Raw genomic sequence first — 8,918 nt, 5'->3', positions numbered from 1 at the left:
ATCTCAGAACTTTGATAGGTTTCTTCCTCTGTAACAGTTGACTGATGATGGCTACCTAGGGTTCAGTATTTCAAGGGATTCTGAGATCACCCACAGATTCAGTGTTAAAACATTTGTTAAATGATTAGTGACACCCATCATGGACATGTGGCAGAGGGGTGGGGAGGATGGGAGAGATGCAGGTTAGGAGTGGGTGGGAGTGGGATTTGAGGGGGTAAGGAGCAGGACTGGTACGATATATGGTGTCCTATTGCCCTGTTACGGACACTGAACCAATGATAAAACATCTGAGGTTCATATTGGGGAGAGGGTACTGAATTATTATTACACGTAAGAGAATCTTTGGTCCTTTAAAAACAATTGTTTCACAAATGCAAATGTACTATTCATAAATGACATTTCTCCACTGAAGAGCAAATTTTTTTTCTAAGTAAATAGGTTTCTCAATTATTAAATTAAATTATTAAATAGCTATGACCAAGAACACAACAGCCTCAAGCCTGCCGTGCATGATAACGATGTGTAAATTCTGCCTGGCTTTCATAACTTCCATAGCTGAACTGGGTGTTTGTGTAGCTTGACCTTTTTTCTCCCTACAAGCTGGTGGAAGTGAAGCATTAAGAAAACTAGGAAAATTCATCAAAACTGCAAGTCAGAGTGACTCTTTTTTGAGAAGGCAATACATTTAGAAAGCATCACTTGTAATTATGAAGCTATTATAAAAACATTTTAGGAATGTGGAAGTACATTAAATCTACTCAAGAGAACAGGCACAAGAACATAGCCTGATGTCATCTCTCGGAATGAATTTCATGTGTCAAAAGTTGCTTCATTTAAAAAAAATTAAAAGGTTCAAAAATTATGTAAGGCATTTTAAAATTAAATGTCTATACTCAGGAAATGAACAGATACTTTTGGGGGCTGCCTTAATGACTAATACCAATTGTCAGGTAAGTAACTGAGCCTTGAGGAGATAGGAATCAAAATGAACAAAAGATTCTTCTTCATATAGACATAGAATATAAGCTGTGGTGGCTAAGTAAGAAATGTTAGGTAATTTTGTCTACTTCCAATTTCATAAATCAAATTGTTTTCAATGCTACAAGGGTAGGAAGCATATATAAAGAAAATGAAGGCCCAGAAAATGGGTATTTCATCCTGAACCTCTCCAAAATATTAATAATAGTAATGACTTCCATTTATGAATCCTGACCATGTGCCAGACACTGAGGTTGGCATTTTCTATATATTACTACATTTAACAGTCAAAACAATCCTTTAAGGCAAGGATTATCATTATCCCCAAATTATAGATGAGGAAATCTCCTTTCATTCAGAGATTTACCCCAAAATCCCACAGTTATAACAAAAATTGGCAGTTAATATCCAAGAACAGAATTATTAATACATAGGTCAGGACTCTACGGTATCCACCAGAAATGGGCTACAGAAAGCTGCAGGCCTGGCTCAGCCCGAAACTGAATTTGTTTGGGCTTCTACTGGAACTCAGAGAACAACTCCATCCCAGTTGTTCTCAATGCAGTCTGACATTAATTATTCTCTTATTTTCATCTTCTCAAAAACTAATAAATTCCATTGTAAGAATTCAAATTTTTCCCATCCAAAACTCTCAACAGTTTAGCATGTATCCATCTAGAGTCCAGGGGTGTCCAAACTGCGGCCCCGGGCCAACTGCGGCCCATGAGCCATTGTTAATTGGCCCGCAGCAAATTCCAAAAATATATTTAGTTTACTTAAACCAGGTGAGGCAATACGTACTTCACCTCGAGTGAGTGGCCCGGCTGTTTGTGTATTTTACCGCATACGGCCCTTGGTGAAAACCACTGGAAAAAGTTTGGACACCTCTGATCTAGACTGTTTTTTGACTATAGACAAGTACACATACACACCCTTTTTGTGTTTTACAAAATTGTAATCATACTACACATGATGTTCTGCAGCATGCTTCTTTCATTTTATCCTATATGCGTATATTTTTCCACTTCATACTCCACTGAATGAACGCACTTTTATCTATTTAACCATTTTGCTACTGTGCAACATATAAATTGTCTATAGTTTTAAACATGCTACAATAAACATCTCTGCGTGCCTACATGAGTATGTCTGTAGTATAGATACCCAGAAGTACTACTGTAGAAAGTTATTACTGGTTTAGAGAGTTAGGAAGTTAAATATTTGAGAGATGCTGTCAAATTGTTCTCCAAATGCTTTCTTCACCAACTTCTTTTCCTTTGCACGCGTTCCTCTCTTGCTTTAGGGGATGGTGTCTAGACTACGTCTCCCAGCCTTTGCCCTTCTTGTCTGTCCTCTTCATTTTTCTGGTCTACTCTCCACTTCTATCTACTTACATCCCACCATCCTCTCACTGCCCTTTTTAACTGACTATAAGATGACATAAAAGCATATTTTAAATTGTAACTTATTACAAATGATGTTTTCTGTTTCCACTTGTTAAATAGCCAGGTAGTTCTATCTTTCATCTGTCTCTCTAAAGAAAAAAAAAGTAATAAAACACAATAATTAAGTTACTTTAATGTGGCCCTAGTGACTCATGGCAGGGGAAAATGTCCCGGTCCCACCCCCTACACACAACTCTATTGTGCAAAGTGTCAAAATCCATCCATATAGAAAGTTTAAAATTCAGTTCATTATCAGGAATTCTTTTGGGTACATGATGCTGAAACATGGCTGATATTTAAACTTTTAAGGTTTTAATTAGATATTCAGTGTTAGTAGTTATAATAAGATATAGACAATCATAATCACAGAAAGTACTTGCTGCAAGAATTAATTTTTCCAGAATAGGAGAATAATGATCAGGGAGAATCTGCTTCACTTTCATTTCTGCATAACCAATGTCTCCAAGGACACCTGGCCTCCAACGAGGTCTGACAATTAAATTCACAAACTTGTTGCAACGATGTTGCTAACTTTTTTGATAGCAGAAGGATTATTCATTATGAATTGTACCAACTGGACAAACTGTTAACCAAGTTTACTATTTGGAAGTGCTGAAAAAGCTGCATGAAAAAGTTAGACGACTTGAACTTTTCACCAACAATTCATGGCTCTTCCATCACGACCATGCACCAGGTCACACAGCACTGTCTATGAGGGAGTTTTTAGCCAGTAAACAAATAACTGTATTGAAACATCTTCCCTACCCACCTGATCTGGCCCCCAATGACTTCTTTCTTTACCCAAAGATAAAGGAAATATTGAAAGGTAGACATTCTGATGACATTCAGGATGTCAAGAGTAATATGATGACAGCTCTGATGGCCATTCCAGAAAAAGAGTTCCAAAATTGCTTTGAAGGGTGGACTAGGCGCTGGGGTCAGTGCATACCTTCCCAAGGGGAGTACTTCGGAGGTGACCGTAACGATATTCAGCAATGAGACATGTAGCACTTTTTTTAGGATGAGTTCGGGAACTTAATTGTCTGACCTCCTATACTTATTTCCCTTTAGGAGTCAGTAAACTGCCTGCCCCTGGGCCAGGGGTGTCCAAACTGCGGCCCGTGGGCCAACTGCAGCCCGCAATCCATTTTTAATTGGCCCGCAGCAAATTCCAAAAATATATTTAGTTTACTTAAATAAACCAGGTGAGGCAATACGTACTTCACCTCGAGTGAGTGGCCCGGCTGTTCGTGTATTTTACTGCATACGGCCCTTGGTGAAAACCGTTGAAAAAAGTTTACACCCCTGAGCCTGGGCGTAGACACAAAGGGCAATTCAAGGACTTAGAAGACCATGGAAAACAAATCTTGAGGGCTTTCAATTAATTAATCCAGAAAATAAAACAAAAATATTTGATTTTCTATTTCTAAGGTAAACACTATAGAGAGAAATACAAAGACCTAATTTTGATGGGGAAACAGAAAAATATCTGTAGGTGTAAACAGCAAAGTTAAAGGATAAATACTCATAAATCCTAATAAAAGGATAAATCCTAATAAATCCTAAATAAATAGAAAATCCCTGGAACGACACACAGGCTAAGAGAGGAAAAAATTACATATGCATGTGTGTTGGGGGAAGGAGGCTGTTATATTCACTGAAAAAGTTGAGAAGCATAGGCATCCAAATGCTAATATTGGTTATCTCTGGAGGTTGGGATTATAGGCAGTTTTTTCTTCATTCTGCTTGTCTGAACTTCTTAATTTTTCTCCAGTAAACACAAATAACTTACATAAAATAAATCAATAAAAGTTAAAAATATAAATGTTTGTAAAACACTCAAGACATTTAAAAGTCTACAAAATATATCTAAAGGCTCTGTCAAACTCCAAACACCTGACTGACACTTGACTTTCTTGTTAGATTTGTTAGATCTAAATTTTGTTAGAGCCCAAATTCCCACACTTTAACAAGGGACAGACTGTCCAGAATTGATACAATAAAATGGAAAGTCCCAGAAATACTAATTAAAGATAGTCAAACAATTTGGTTGTAGGTATTAATTCAATGTTTACATAAGATGGTTAGAGGAAATGACATTTACTATCAAGGACTTGTTTCCAAAACATTTTAGGAGCTTGGAAAAATGAACAAGTTCAAAGGGATTCAAACCAACAAGTAGTCCAAATGGAATTGCTTCACAAACAGTACTGGATCAGTTATATAAGCCATAGTTAACTTGGCTTGTTTGCCAAAGGACAAACTTATTCAGATGCCAAGGAATGTTCAGCGTTTGCACCTTAAATTTACTGCAACTTGAAGGCAATGCATTGCAGCATTAAGCGTTACAGCAAAAGATGGAAACAATCCAAATGATCATCACCAAGAAACTGGCTGCACAAACCATGGGCGCTACACCGTAGAAAACCATGCCACCGAAACAAAGGAAGGGGAAGCATCTCAACCACCATGGCATAATCGCTAGGACCTATTGTCAAATTAGGGGAAAAAAAGGAGCAGAGGGCCAAGGTTTACTGTGTGGTATCTTTTGGTGAGAAAAGGGAAGGGGAGAAATAAAATATGCATGTTTGTTTATACTTGAAAAAAAATGACGGATAATCCAAAAACTAAAAAAAAAATATTGCGGAGAGAGGGAAGAAGGAGACAAGGTAGAGGGAATGAGGATAGAGGCTAGACTTCTTGATGTACTTTATTGTGTAGTTTTGACTTTAGAATCGTATAAACTTTGATATACTTAAACATGTTAAATTTAAAATAACATTTACGTATTGCATCTTGATTGAAGTTTAATTTGGCTAACAAAATCTTTCATTTCTACTGAGCTGGAATTTCATAAATAGAAATGATAAGTCTTTCTAGTTTCATTATCCCTCAAAATGAATTTTTTTGCCTATTTGACATGTTAAGCCAAATTTTATCTGTTTCCCACAAGATTTTTTTTTCCTACCAGTTGTTCCATAGATAGACAATTTCAGGTTGGAAAAGAGGTAAATAGGTTTTGGGTTTTTTGGTTGGTTTTTTTTTAAATTATTATTATAAAGCCTTTACTTTTTCAAAATAGTTTTAGGTTCACAGCAAAACAGGGTAGAAGGCACAAAGAATTCCCACACACGCCCTGCCCCCGACACAGGCAAGGCCTATCCCATTATCGAGAGGGGCACATTCATTACAAATGATGAACCCACCCTGACAAGTCATTATCACCCAAGATCCATACCTTCCATTACAGTTCCTGCTTAGTGTTGTACATTCTATGAGCTTGACAAATGTGTAATGACAGGTGTCCATCATTATGGTAACATACAAAGTAGTTTCATTGTCCTAAAAGTCCTCTGGGCTCCACCTATTCATTTGACCCCACCCCACACACCCTGCCAGCCCCTGACAACCAATGATCTTTTTATTGTCTCCATAATTTTGCCTTTTCTAGAATGTCATATACTTGGAATCATACAGGATGTAGCCTTTTCAGATTGGTTTCTTTCACTTAGTAAAATGCATTTAAAGTTCTCCCAGGTCTTTTCAAGTGGTTTTTTTTAATATATCAGTATCTTCCATAAAAGAAACAAACTCTTAGTCCTTCAGAACTTTGTTCTGATCCTTTGAAATAATCATAGAAACTAACATTTCATTTTGTGTTTGCTATATGATAGGCACTCTAAATTTAGTACACACATTTTTTCACTTGATCTGTTCAATGACCCTATGAAGTAAATACTTTCATTATCTCCATTTTACAGATGAAAAGCTAAAGCACAGAGAAGCTAGCTACACGCCCAAAGTCACATGGTTTTTCTTTAACAACTTTATTGAAGTATATTTCACGTATCATAAAATTCTCTCAAGTGTGCAATTCAATAATTTTTGGTACCTTTACCACGTGGTACGCCATCACCATAAATCAGTTCCAGAACATTTTCATCCATCCAATAAGGTCCTTCCTGCCCGTTTACACTTAATCCTGAGCCTCAGGCAACCACTAATCTACTTTCTGTCTCTATATTTCTGGGCATTTCATATAAATGAAATCATACTGTATGTGGCCGCTTTTGTCTGGCTTCTTCCACTTAGCAGAATGTTGCTGGAGTTCACTTATGATTAGCATGTGTCAGTACTTCGTTGCTTTTTAATTGCTAAATAGTACTCATCGTATGACTATACCGTATTTTGTCTATCCGTTTACCAGTTGATTGGACATTTAGGTTGTTTCAATTTGGGGCTATTATAAATAACAGTTATGGACATTTGTGTGAAAATCTTCCTGTGGACTTATGTTTTCATTTCTCTTTCATTTCTCTCTACCTAAGAGTGGAACTGCATATTATATAGTAGTTTTATGTTTATCTTTTTGAGAAACTGCCAAAGCGTTTCCAAAGTGGCTGCACCATTTTCCATTCCCATCAGCAGTGTATGAGGGTTCCCACTTCTCCACATCTTCTCCAACATTTGTTATGGTCTGTCTTACAGCCATTCTAGTGAGTGTGAAATTGTATATCACTGTGGTTTTAATTTGCATTTCCCTAAAGACTAATAATATTGAGCATTTTTGCATGTACTTTTTAGGCTGTGTGTGTGTGTGTAATGTCAGTGTATATCTTTTGCCAATTTTTTGATTGGGTTATTTATCTTATAATTCAATTGTATTTATTATGTGTTTGTTAATTCTTAATAGGAATCCTTAATTGGTTATGTGTTTTGCAAATATTTTCGCCCAGTCTGTTTCTTGTCTTTTAATTTTCCTAATGGTGTCCTTTGGAGTACAAACGTTTTGAATTTTGATGAGATCTAACTTATCAATTTTTCCTTTCACTGACTATGCTTTCTTGTATTGTACTTAAGGAAGCTTTGCCTAATGGTCTTGAATATTGTCTTACATGTGTTTTTTTTCCCAAGAGTTTTATTGTTTTAACTCTTACATTTAAGTCTGTGATACATTTTAAGTTAATTTTTTGACAGATAAACAGTTGTTTATTCATCCTCCCCCTTCTCCTCCTCTTCTTCTTCCTCTTGGTCTTCTTCCTCATGAGCTTCCACCTTACCCCCCACCCACCAGCCCCACCCCCACCCTCCGGAAACTTTAGGAGGACCCTCTGCGCCACCAAACTTTCCTTTAGCCTTATAGTCTGCGATATCCTTCTCGTACTTCCCCTTCAGCTTTGTTGCCTTATTGTTGTAAGTACTGCTTTTCACTGTCACTTGTTATTCCACATCTCTCCCAGTTTCTTTGCCACATCTCCAATAGAGATGTCAGGGTTTGTGGATTCGATCTTGGGGCGGAATTCTGAATGGAACAGGAAGAATCCAGACGGTGGCTTTTGGGGGACATGAAAGTCCTTCTTCTTGCCTCCCTGAGCTGGTCCATCGCCCTTCATTTCCCAATCATAGCATACTTTATCTGCCTTTGCCATTTTATCAAATTTAGACTTCATCAGACATTGTCTTCCACCTCTCAGAGCACTTCTTGGAAAATTCTGCAGAATTGACATGGACCTCTGGGTTTTTCTTTCTATGTTTCTCTCTGCGTGTCTGCCCAAAGAAGGCATAAGCCAACATCTTGCCCTTGGGATTCTTGGGATCACCTTTAGCCATCTTGCTTGTGTTGTTCTCTAGTCTGGGCAGCGCAGGCACCACCAGTAACTCACTGCTCCCTGGCCTCACGCTGGCTGCCTCCACCAGAGCCACCCATTTTAAGTTAACTTTTGTGTACAGGACGAAGGAAGAGTCTAAGTTTACCTTTTTGCATTATGGATGTCTAATTACCCCAGCACCACTGCTGAATTGACAAAAATTGTTTAATTCCCTTGTTAATTACCTTAGCATATTGTAAAAAAGTCACTTGACTATAGATATAAGGATTTAGTTCTGAATTCTAAATTCTGTTCCTTTTACTTATATATCAATCTTTATGCCAATATCACACTGTGTTATCTGGAACTTAGTAAGTTTTGAAATTGGGAGATGACAATCCTCTAAGTTCATCCTTCTTTTTCAAAATTGTTTGGTCTAGTCTCGGTATTTGCATTTCCACAGAAATTTTAAGATCTGCTTGTCAGTTCTGCCCAAAAGAAGCATGCTGGAATTTTGCAGTAATTGCATTGTATCTGTCAATCAATCTGGAGATGATTGACATATCAACGATACTGTGTCTTCCAATCCATGGATGTGGAATGTCTATCCATCTACTTAAATCTTCTTTCATTTCCTTCAGCAAAGTTTTGTAACTTTCAGTGCACAAGTCCTGAATTTCTTTTTAAAAATTTATTTCTAAGTATTTCATTATTTTTGATACTATTGTGAATGGACTATATTCTTAATTTCATCTGTGGATTGTTCGGTGCTTGTATACATAAAAACAATTGATTTTGGTATATTGATCTTGTATCCTGCAACCTTACGCTTGTTTATTAGTTCTAACAGTTTTGTGTGTCTCTGTGTGTGTGTTCCTTAGAATATTTTATAATACATATTTTGTTC

At 37.0% G+C, this 8,918-nt stretch overlaps 1 pseudogene; it reads right to left on the bottom strand.

The window, feature by feature from the left end:
• Positions 1–7,412: 7,412 nt before the first annotated feature.
• On the bottom strand, positions 7,413–8,033 carry LOC117037238 (high mobility group protein B3-like; annotated as a pseudogene).
• Positions 8,034–8,918: the final 885 nt, after the last annotated feature.

This window comes from Rhinolophus ferrumequinum, chromosome 17 (assembly GCF_004115265.2).
Source record: "Rhinolophus ferrumequinum isolate MPI-CBG mRhiFer1 chromosome 17, mRhiFer1_v1.p, whole genome shotgun sequence".
NCBI lineage: Eukaryota > Metazoa > Chordata > Mammalia > Chiroptera > Rhinolophidae > Rhinolophus > Rhinolophus ferrumequinum.
Note: the sequence above shows the minus strand (reverse complement) of the source record. Positions and strands in the feature narration are given on the sequence as shown.